General features: G+C 40.5%; 1 protein-coding gene across 1 annotated transcript in view; it reads right to left on the minus strand.

The window, feature by feature from the left end:
• ARL15 (ARF like GTPase 15) overlaps positions 1 to 12337 on the minus strand; it is a 423298-nt gene that overhangs the window by 34716 nt on the left and 376245 nt on the right. The window lies entirely within an intron of this gene.

Genomic DNA, 12337 nt, shown 5'->3' on the forward strand with positions numbered 1-12337 from the left:
GTTCATTGAATTTAAATCCACCTACATTCTTGATCTCCTTCTCTGAGCAAAGCTTGTATGGGATTCAAACAAGGGAGAACACAGTCCCTGTCCTCCCAGGATTCACAATCTAAATTAGGCAGAAAAATACCTTTAACTAAACGACCTGAGCGCCAATGCTTCTTGAATCTAAGTCTCAAAGTGCTTGCTGTTTCTCCAGATATATCATATATTAATTTTCATTCTTTTTTTGTCTGAGTAGTATTCCATTTGTATATATATACCACAGATCCTTTATCCATTCATCCTGACAGCTCCTACTTTTACGACCCAATCAAAAAGAAATCCCTATTCCAGCTACCTCGCTATTCATTGATTTTAGTTGTAAAAGTGGAAAAACTAAAAGGGAGAAATTAAAAAAATGCACCCCTGTCACATTCACTCTTTTTCTTTAGAGTGATATTGATCCAGGAATAACAGTCTTAACCAGGATGTCATATATTTTGAATTTCGAGTAAGAAAGGTCAATCCCTTTATTCTCAAGTTGGCTTTTGACCTGCCAAGTGACTCTATGTGGCTCACCTATTTCTTCCCAATTTGGTGTCTCCTATTCCAAAGGAGAAATTCTAAAACTTACTCATAAAACATTCAGAACAGATTTAATTGAGAGAATACCTTAAACTTTACTGCACTGTATCCAGGTGAAGAGTCAAAATGCAATAAAGAAAAATAGAAAATTAGGCTCTAGAACACAAAGTATTATTTTTTTCAGAAAGTTTTTACTATCACAGAAGTAGGTGAGACATCTTTTAAGGCTCTGTACTAAGCTTGCCCAGCAAATGCACAGCTAATTGGAATATTCTAATAGAACAATCAAGGTACAGGGAATCTCCTTTGAGACCAGGAAAAGGCTAGCTGATTGGTAAAGACCCAACATAATTTCTACCAAGGCGGCTAACATCACAAGGAGACACAAGACACTACACTGAACAAATTAAGTCCTGATGGGTCATTTAGGAAACTCACACATCCCAACACATGATGTCTTACCATTTCGTTTTGCTCTGCATTTCAAAGAGATGATTTACCTCTAACCCAAACCTCTGATATTCAGGAATCACCTATTCATATTTATATGAAGGCAACCACTACAAAAGAAATCCACAAAGCTCCAGTTTGCTCTGGAATCAATATCCTAGGGGAAGACAACAGTTTTCACTTTCTTTTCTTTCTGGGGAACAAAAGCATCAGATAGGAAAATCTGTCCCTTTGGAAAAGGATCAGCCATTCGTTCTGTAGAAGGCCCCTGAAAGTAAGCAGATAAGGGAAAGGGGATATCTGGACTTGCCTGAGAAAAGCCTTTTAGGTCCAATGTAGCAACTTATTTGAGAGCTGCAACTCATTAAGTGTGGCTCTGATATCACTTCAGATATGAAGATTAGTGGAACATACCAATAGATTGAATCATCAAACAATTCTCTTAGGAATTTGAACATAGCCAATTTGATGGAGAAGGACTCCAAAGGCCCAAGCCTGTATGGGATCCTGGTAGAGATAAGATACAGACACCTTTCAGACAAGGGCTTCATTCTTCAGAAATGGAAGCTCAAACTGAGAACTTTCCAACAACATTATCATCAGTGTTTATTAGGAGTCTATACACACTCTGTGGGCATTAACCAAACACATAAAATCTAAAGTCTCTGCCTTCACACAGCACACAAATGAAGAAAGTAACCCAGCCCCCACCTCCTATTCCAGCGAACAGATCTCTTTTTTTTTTTAAATGCTACTAGTTTATATCCTCAAATCCTTATTGATCCAGAAAATAGTGCTCTTCAGGTTCCTGGCTTGAGAAGAGCAGCTATATTGAACCTTTTCTGATACTCAGGAGAAGCTGCTGGATATCTTCTTTGCATTACCTCTAGAAGGAATTCACATTGCTCTAATCCCTCATTTATCAAACTCCTTCACCAGAGGAGTGAAGGGGGACCTTTTGCTTCTTATTTTATGAGTCTGCCAGGAGTGAACTGGCAATCAAAACTGAAGCTAAATTCCTCAAAATGCTTTTGGTAAAAAGACATAAGACAGCATTGTGCTTATAGATATTGCGTATTCTAAGCTATCACTCTTCAATGGAGACTGCAAAGAGGCTCTGAATTTCCCATTCTTAGAAATCACATGGCATATTCAATAAGAACATATGGCCATGAGATAGCTGAAGCTTCAATTTGTACCACAGCCAAGAACACGAGACACCCAAGTATATAATAACTACTGATGAATTAAGGAATAATGCAGAGAATTTGCCGAGAGAAGGAAAAGACAGACAGAGTTGGAAAAATGCAGACATTTAAAGGTATCTGGCAATGGGTAATATCAAAAATATTTACATAGATGTGATAATGAGAGTGATTTAGATTAGGGGGGCATGGAGTGAAGAGGCTTCTCAAACTCAGCAGAATTTCAGTAATTTTCAAAGATGATAGCAAGGCTTTTAAAAACAGAAGCAGGGGATTGCATACTAATAAATATGAAGCTCTTGAAATCTGGTTCAAAAGCAACAGCAGCAACACAGGCCCGTGACAAATGTTAAGCAAATGAAATCAGAGTCTGAATATCTGAAAAAGTGTTAAGTATACAAAGCAGATGAAATCTTGAAATACAGTTTTCATTTGAGGAACTGATTGGAACCTACACATTGAAGGCTGAGAGGTGTAAATATGGTGAGATTGACAGTACGGAAAAAAAATGTATTCCTTTTGAAGGTTCTTTAAACTTTAACGGTATCAACACAAATCTATAACCTAATTGTACAGTTAAGTTACTATAGGAGATGTACAATTGATTTTATATCTTCTGGGTTTTTATTGGGCTTCTCTTCCCCTCCCTTGGTTTTGTTCTCAACTGAGAAGGAACACTTTATCTTAAAAGCACCAGGTGTGAATGAACATTCACTGGGCAACAGTACAAGGCATAATATACCCTTCAAACACCTCCTTATCAAGGCTTTTGTTATAGATCACCACCATTCTCTGTGAAAACAGGAACCATATTGCAAAGATCAGCAGTCTGCAGTTTTCTTTAACAACTTCAAGAACCAAATTGTAAGTCTAAGAGGTGTGTGCCAAAGGTCTTATACAACATAATGAGTACTAAATAGCAAAAGCCGTCCTGTGATCACACTCCCTCAGCTTGGAAGGAATTCGGGAAGCCACTGAAATGAACGTGGAATGGTTTGCAGAACCTCTGTGTATTCACAATAGCACCTATTGAGGAAAACGAGAGAGGATGGGGGAGGAAAGTTTCGAGTAGCACATGTGTGTGTACACTTTCTTTTTTTAAAATTGCAGTATAGGGCTTCCCTGGTGGCGCAGTGGTTGAGAGTCCGCCTGCCGATGCAGGGGACACGGGTTCGTGCCCTGGTCCGGGAAGATCCCACATGCTGCGGAGCGACTAGGCCAGTGAGCCATGGCCGCTGAGCCTGCGCGTCCAGAGCCTGTGCTCCGCAACAGGAGAGGCCACAACAGTGAGAGGCCCGCGTACCGCCAAAAAAAATAAAAATAAAAAAATAAAATAAAATTGCAGTATAGTTAATTTACAATGTTGTGTTAGTTTCAAATGTACAGCAAAGTGACTCAGTTTATCTATCTTTTTTCAGATTCTTTTCCATTATAGGTTATTACGAGATATTCAGTAGGTCCTTGTTGTTTATCTATTTCATATATGGTAGTGTGTATCTGTTAATCCCGAACTCCTAATTTTTCCTCCCTGACCCCCTTTTCCCTTTGGTAACCATAAGCTTGTTTTCTATGTCTGAGTCTACTTCTGGTTTCTAAATAAGTCATTTGTATCATATTTTTAGATTCCACATATAAATGACATCAGATGATATTTGTCTTTCTCTGTCTGACTGACTTCACTTAGTATGATAATCTCTAGGTCCATCCATGTTGCTGCAAATGGCATTATTTCATTCTTTTTTATGGTTGAGTAATATTCCAGTGTGTACATATACCACATCTCCTTTATCCATTCATCCACTGATGGACATTGTGTGTACACTTTTAATAAACAGCTAGGATTTTCAGATCAAAGATCCGTGGCAGCTGGCATATTTCTGTGGAAGGGCATTGGGGTGGGAGCAGAGGAGGTAAAGGGGGCTGACGTTTATGGAGGACCTACTCCATGCTGGGCTGCGGAAACCATGCATTTGAATCATCCCACTTCTTTCTTTTTTTTTTTGATTTGAATTTTATTTTATTCCCACTCGTTTCTTATACCAACAGCCTTTGCTCCTCATATCAGCGCTCTGCCACTTGAACTAGAAAGACCACTGTCCGGCCACTTTTTAAACGCGGACTCTTGAACAAGCCACTTCATGTCTTTCATTTTTTTAAGTAGAGATAAACAACTGTCCTTCAAGAGTTCTGATACAGCTGGGGTACAAATACAGGTAAGTGACTGCCCAAGTAGGTGCTCAAGAATGGCTACTTTTAAGAATGTAATTTATAAAAAAGCAGAAGAATTAAAAATATAAATTAGTTAAGTAAATAAATAAAAAATAAATAAAATAAAATGCCAAAGTCCCAATCTTTCCTTTCTACAACTGCTTTCATAAATTGTTTTACCAAAAATAGCCTAACTTGATAAACTTATTTTCCCCACATATTCAAAGCTAGAGTGTAGTTGTGGACATCATGAAAGGTTCTCACATTGTTTTTGTTCTTGGCTTCACATTGGTTTACATCTCTGGTTAGCTGGCTTTCACAATTTATGTTCTTATCATTTTATGCGGAAACGGCTCCCCGACGCAAGGTACGTGTTTCCATGGGTTTGTGCTAATTTGCATAGTCTCTGAGCAAAATGGCGAGGAGCATCATGGTTGCTCCTTGGGTGCCCTTGGGATTTAAAAAAAAAATGATAAGCTGATGACTCACTATGTGCCAGGCACTGTGGTGAGTGTCTTAGATGACCAGCGGAAACCATTAACGCGAGATGATATCTGTCCTCCCCATCTTCTTCTGGCGTCAAAGGCTAGACCACACCCCACAGCCTCCACCATGCTGAGTGTGGCTGGTGAGTCCCGGGAGTAGGAGCACAGGGGATGTGCACCCCTCCCACCCCTGGAACAAACAAAACCTTTGTGATGCCCCTCTTTTCTGTGCATAATCCTTGCTCTTTTTCCACAAGACGTTGAATAGCATGGGCCCCAAGGACCTAGAAGAGAGCAGCCTGGGATGGAAAGTATCAGGATCCTTGAATAAGTACATGGAGCAGAGTGCCCCCGCTGACCCACACAGAACTGTGAGGTGACCGAGAAATAAACTATAGTAACAAGGCATTGAGACTGCAGACGTGATAGCAAGTTGTGCTATTTACTCCAACCAATACAGAAATATTACCTCATTTACTCTCACTACAGCTCTGTCAGCTAGTATTATTACCTGCATTTAAAACTCATAGGGAAACAGAGTTTCAGAGAGGTAAGCAACTTGTCCAAGGGCAAAGAGCTACCAGGTGTGCAGCCCTAGGTCAGTCTAACTCTGGAACCCGTGTTCTTACCCAAGGTAGTCAACTGACTCCCTAATAGCGGTTATAACTATGTAAACACAAACCCACGTTATGACAGTACCTGTTTTAACATTGAACTTATGTTCCGTAACAGAAGTGTTTTATTTTCCCATTAATTATAATGAAAGAGACTAGTAAAAGTTCACGTGGACTAGTTTTTGTGGGTGATTTCACTCAGGGAGCAACAGGTTAATGTATATAAAAATTAAAAGCGGGAATGATGAAGTAAGGGGTAGTTCCCAGGAACAAACAGTTTGAAAACCACTGTGTCACATCACACTGCTTCTTATATTGTGCTACTCAGGTTTCTTCTTCTTCTTTAATAGCCAGTCAGTTCTAAAATTCATTTTTATGGACATATCAGTGCTACAGATTAAAAGTTAGTGCACACTTTTAGAGCAAGGAATTCCTGAGTGACAAGGTGAATCCATCAGTGCCTGATCATCAAACCACGTTTTTTAAAAAAAATATTTATTTATTTATTTTTGGCTGTGTTGGGTTTTCGTTGCTGCACACAGGCTTTCTCTAGTTGCGGTGAGTGGGGGCTACTCTTTGATGCAGTGCGCGGGCTTCTCATTGTGTTGGCTTCTCTTTGTTGCAGAGCATGGGCTCTAGGCACATGGGCTTCAGCAGTTGTGGCACATGGGCTCAGGAGTTGTAGCTCGCAGGCTCTAGAGTGCAGGCTCAAGTAGTTGTGGCTCACGGGCTTAGTTGCTCCGTGGCATGTGGTATCTTCCCGGACCAGGGCTTGAACCCGTGTCCCCTGCATTGGCAGGCGGATTCTTAACCACTGTGCCACCAGGGACGTCCCAAACCACTTCTTGTTTTACTTAACTTGTAAAGTAGACCCATTTGGTTTGTTGGTTAATTATGGATCCGCAGCAGCTAACCACTTTGTAACGAAGAAGATGAAATTTTTCTGATGTGTCATTAGTTTGAGTTTTTGGCCTTGTCCACATTTCAGTTCTTACCTTCTTTAAGCCTTAAGTCTATATTTAGCTCTGTATAGTTCAGTTCACATTTCCCGTCCCTTTGCCTGTGCTTAATAACAGGGATGCAACACGGTCCAGAACCAGTCCCTGCCCTAGGACCAGGAGAAGAAGCTGATATTTCACCGTAAGATAATCACTGTGTTGTAGTGGTTCAGTTAGCTCCTGAATCTGCTTTATTTTTTTAGATGACAAGGACTATAATAACTTTGTGCAATCATTCTTGAAGTTTCGCTAACCTTCTGTGTAAATGATGCCTAGTGAAGGGGAACTATTTCAAATACTGAAGAAGGGTATTCTCCAATCAGAATGGACACTGGCAGTAGTGCTGGAGCACGTTTCTAGAGGCTCCCTCCTAAGCCAAGATCTGTCCCTTTGGCTGTGGGATGGTGGAGCAGCTCGGGTCACAGGGAGGGGCCAATGCAGGTAGATAAAACAGCGGGGCACTTACAGGCATGGGCCACTACTTCAATATTTTAACAACTCGTCTGTATGCAGTGATGCATACTGATATAACAGTGCCTTGACCTAGAGTAGGTGATGGAAACTCAGACTTGTGAATACCAACTCCATAGGAAAAGGACAGTCACTTCTCCACCTCTGCTGGCAACTGAGCCATGTAGATCCCAAACCAGAAATACAAGAGAAAAACGACCGGTAAACTGTCTCTTCCCTTGACAACGTTCACTTTCCTTTATAAGCACTTCACGTAGAGCGGCACTCCATGAATGTTGCTGACTGACATTTACTGAATGCCCAGTGTACACAGACAACGTTCTGAAAAACTTATAAAAAGAAAATACAAATGACATATGTTAAACTGGCCGTTAAACTGGTAGTTATTTTGACGATCGAGAAAAAAGGCAGCCTTTTGGAGATGAGGATGCAATCACAGCTACACCTTAATGAAGTCTTGCGAAGAGAGGTAACTTCCAATTTAGGATCCAACATGCTTTGCAGAGTGCTTCCCCCCCACCCCCCACCCCTCCATCCATCATTCAAGTTCTGGTCTTCATCAGCTGCCATTGGTAAGGGTGAGACAGAATGAAATTCATATAACTCAGCACAAACAAATAACCACCCCCATGCCTGAAGAAAAATCCTATCATCTCCCCAGCTTGAAACACAAGTTTGTGTTTGTGATCTGATTTTGAAGACCATATAACTTTACATCTGTTTAAAATATGATGCAGCTGGTTCCGAGGGGTAGGCTGTCTCCTCCCCCCTCCCTTCGTAAAAGGCTACTTGGTAAAATGATCTTTGAGTGCTAGGGATGAATTATACATCCTGAAAGTTGTCAAATGCGCAAAGCTTTTTCAAGGAAGGGTGATTTACTTAAAGCAGCTCATTTACTAGTAACCTCGACTGTTGGGCATATCTAAATAATAATCTTGCAATATCCAAAAATGTATCAAGTTTTATTGTTTAAACAATATTTTTTAAGAACCTTTCTTTTTTTCCAGACTAGGTAAACATTATAAAATTGAAAAGACATATGAACACTTACAACTAAAGCTTAAGATCCTCTTTCAAAGATACATGAATGAAAATTTTCAATTAGAAAGCAGGGCCTGAGAGATACATGAGACATGACTATGACTTCTCTTCCTGGTGTTAGATTATGACTTTCAGGAAAAGGAGGTAATAAAAGCGTGGGGAGAAAGGTATTTGTCTGACATTGTGTCAGGTTTCCTAAGGCCCACGAGCACCTTGAGAAGTAACAGCTGGGAGGAGCAGACGGAGGGCTTTAGCAGCCTTTGGAAAGTTGCCATTATGTCTCCTTAGCTTTCTTAAAAAGCCTTCATTTGGTATTTGTCTTTTACTTTTATTAGCTTAAAAAATTTTAGCAGATTGTCACACAAACGACGTTATGGGAGATAGTCACAATTTTATTGATTACTTTTCAAGCCTTTCTTAGTGTTACTTTAATTATTCTAAACAGCATTTTAAAACTGTTTAGATGAATTGAAAATAAGATTCGTTCCAAAGAACTGATATGAAAAAGATACTCTTAGAGTCAGAATTTTAGAGCCAGAAGCGGACTTCCATATCATCTATTTCAACCCTCTCCTTTTACAGATAAGGACACCAAGACCCCATTGGGTGAAACGACTAAACCCAAGGTCATCTTAAGAAGGTCCTGGACATGAACCAAACTTCTAACATTTAGTCTAATTTTCTTTCTACTAATGGCCAGATCCACAATGCTTGTCCTTTTCTCATTCCCACTCGGAGGCTGCTCGCAGCAACTACCCACCCCTCATCCTGAGCACAGGACAGCAACCAAGCTGCCTCTGGCTAATGGCAACACCTGTGGATGGCACAGGGCGCTGCAGTTTTCTCCCACCGAGTGCCTTTCTTTCTCCTTCGTGTACCTTTCTCTCTTCCAATTCTTATCAAATTCAATGAAATTGTGAGCCCCAAATACCCAAATCAGTGTCCACGAATTTATGGAGAAAGTAAGCAATATATTCAAATCATGAAACTGTTAAGTTAAATGTATTAGACATGATAAAAATTTCACATCCCTCAAAAAGTGCTTATAGGGCTTCCCTGGTGGCACAGTGTTTGAGAGTCTGCCTGCCGATGCAGGGGACGTGGGCTCGTGCCCCGGTCCGGGAAGATCCCACATGCCGCGGAGCAGCTGGGCCCATGAGCCATGGCCGCTGGGCCCGCTTGTCCGGAGCCTGTGCTCTGCAACGGGAGAGGCCACAACAGTGAGAGGCCTGCGTACCGCAAAAAAAAAAAAAAAAAAAAAAAAAAAAAAAAAAAAAAAAGTGCTTATAAGTGTCTTTTAGTATTTTTCACAAAAGTCTTCTACTGCCTTTAATAAAATCTGTGTCCTTTGAAGCATCAGTTTTCAAGTCTGTTTTTTAATTCTGAATTTTCAACTTACTCATTTGCCCTAAATTACAGATACTTTTGGTTTTTTTTCTTGGACATTTTGTTTCTCATGGTGCTTACTAACTCTGCGACAAAATGCAAGCCACTTAACCAGTTCTTGAGTGGAAAAGTGACGGTATTGAATCTTATAAACTTCAGCAAACATTGACCACACATGTACTATGACACACATCTAGGACCACACATGTAGGACCATGTTTTGCTCCCGAAAAATGAGCATAGATGAAGAAAGGACAAGGAACTTAAGAGTCTTGGTAGTTGTGTTTGGAAACTCGAAATTAAAAGCATGTAACAAGGAGAGGATGCAGAACCAAGCACAGTGCGATGAAAACTAAGCATCGAGAGCCCCAAATCTGTGATTAGAACGAGGCAGCAACTCAAGGTGGCGTACGGAGTGGTGGTCCCTGGCCCCTCGAATTCTGGCTTTGCCTTTCCTAATTACGTGACCTTGAGTATGTCTCTTAACTTACATGAGCTTTAGTTTCTTCACCTCTGTGGTGACAATAACATCTCTTAGCCTTTAGGTTATCCTGTGGACGAGGTGAGAGGCTGCAAGGGAAGCATTTAGCTTAGTGCCGGGAGTGTAGGAGGCACTGCATAAATGTCAGCTTGTGTTATTCAGCTCTACCCTTGCGATGAGCGCAGAGACGGCCTGATGGTAACTCAAGTTCCTGGAGTCTCCGTGAAGGAGGCAGGGTTCAAGATGGGCCTTTGATTATAGGTCAGATTTGAACAGAGGTATCTGGATACCAGAAAAGGCTCCAGGAGGTGGGGAGGGATGGATGGTTTCTTGAGTAGTTTAGACACTAAATGGGGACAGTATTTTAGGATCAACACTTGGATTAATTTTTTTTTTTTTTAATTGCGGGGTAAAGGTAAGCATTTGGGTAGAAAATCATTGTCACTGTTCGGGCCATGATCTCTCTAGAAAGGAGACTCCTCAGATCTTTCTCTTCACTTCTAATTCTCTAAACCCCCTATGAAGTGTGGATAATAATGGATTAAAATTCATCAAATCATTTCAGGTTAAGGAGAGGAGGAGGCTTTGCTAATAAATACCCTTTAGAAATATGAGGCGTAAATTGAGACTCGACTTTGAGGACTTTACAAACAAATACAGCCAGTTACCCAAATTCTACAAATTATCACTAGTATTCATTCATATAGTCTCTCTCTCTCTGTAAGTATGGATGTATTTACGGGCTACACTTGAAAAAAAAAATCCCAAGGACCTTGTTATTCCAGGAAATGGCTGCCAGGATAACTGGTTGAAGAAGAACATCATATAAGGCTCAGCAAAGTTCATGCAAACTTTCTGCGCTATCTCTTCCCTCACCTCCAGATGTCTATACCACAGAAAACTCACTTCTGTAACCAAAGCCCGCTGCACATACAGAATGAGATGACTTCCTACTGTAAAATTGGTGTCATCCAAAGCCCCACGATCACTGGGATGTCTGCTTTAAGACTAATGAACCTGCCAGTCTGTAGAGAGTCCACGTATTTATGCTTTAGCAAAAGCACTGTAGTTTTGTTTCTGGAATTTCATTCTTTTCTTCTATAAACAGAAATACAGAATACCCAAGAAAGATCACCTTCAGAGTTTTTATACAGGTAAAGGGAAACTGTTCTCTTCGCTTTACTCCTCAGGGTTACCTAATTCTTTGTTTAGATAAGCATTCCAGATGGGAGAATAAGTTTTAAAAAATGAATACCTAACGATATGCAGACTGGTCAGATAGAAGGAAAGGGGGACAGAGGGAGGAAGTAAGGGTAAATATTATTGTTCCTTCCATGGAAGTGTTTTAAAATGAAATGTCTTGCCCTGAAAAGTCGAGGTACGGAAAGTATTGGTGGTTGAAGTCATTTGAGAAAAGCACAGCCAGAATGTGTATTTCTTTTATGGGTCAAACAAAAGTCAGCATAATTGTGAATGCCCTTTACGCCACTCAAAAATTGTTATAGGGCTTCCCTGGTGGTGCAGGGGTTGAGAGTCCGCCCGCCGATGCAGGGGACACGGGTTCGTGCCCTGGTCTGAGAAGATCCCACATGCCGCGGAGCGGCTGGGCCCGTGAGCCATGGCCGCTGAGCCTGCGCGTCCGGAGCCTGTGCTCCACAACGGGAGAGGCCACAGCAGTGAGAGGCCCGTGTACCGAAAAAAAAAAAAAAAAAATTGTTATAAAAAATGAGCACTCTGGAAACTATAGTTTACTATACATGTTTTTTTAGCAAATAATACCTGTGAGTTTTGTTTTGTTTTTTTTACCAAGCTACTGAATCAGAAATAGGTAACAGTTTAAAAAATAACTTTTCTATCACTGTGCAAGATTAATTCCCCTTTATTAAATTTAGATCCTAAAAGATAATTCTCTTATATGAGAGCACTGTAAAAAACAAAACACTTTATGTATAGCAGTATTGAGGAACTTGGCCATGATGTCAGGGTGGAAGGCCCAGTGGATTACCATAAATGGGTGGATCCCATCATTGGGACTGATGCACATACTGGTCTGGCTTCTCAATCAAATCAGCTCTTGCAAGGCACAAGTGTGGCAGCATGCAAATGGAAAGAAAGGCACAGCAGAGCTTATATTTTTCTATTGCATAGAAGGAAAAAAAAACACACGATAGTTTACAGTGGACACACTTGCTACTAAGTGAAGTATTCTCTTTCTTTCTTTCTTTTTTTTTTTTTTTTTAGTATTCTCTTTCTTTACACCCTGTTCTTGGGATGGGCTGATCCATTTACTGTGAGTAATGGGGAGCCTCATAATTTCACAGGGAGTTTCAGATTAAAGACCAATGATATTAAATACCTGGAGAACCTGGTGTAAGTAAAGATGGATTGAGAGCACTACTCAAATTAAATTTTTAATAATAAAATAAAAATA

This window comes from Neophocaena asiaeorientalis, unplaced genomic scaffold (assembly GCF_003031525.2).
Source record: "Neophocaena asiaeorientalis asiaeorientalis breed wild unplaced genomic scaffold, Neophocaena_asiaeorientalis_V1.1 scaffold57, whole genome shotgun sequence".
Classification (NCBI taxonomy): domain Eukaryota; kingdom Metazoa; phylum Chordata; class Mammalia; order Artiodactyla; family Phocoenidae; genus Neophocaena; species Neophocaena asiaeorientalis.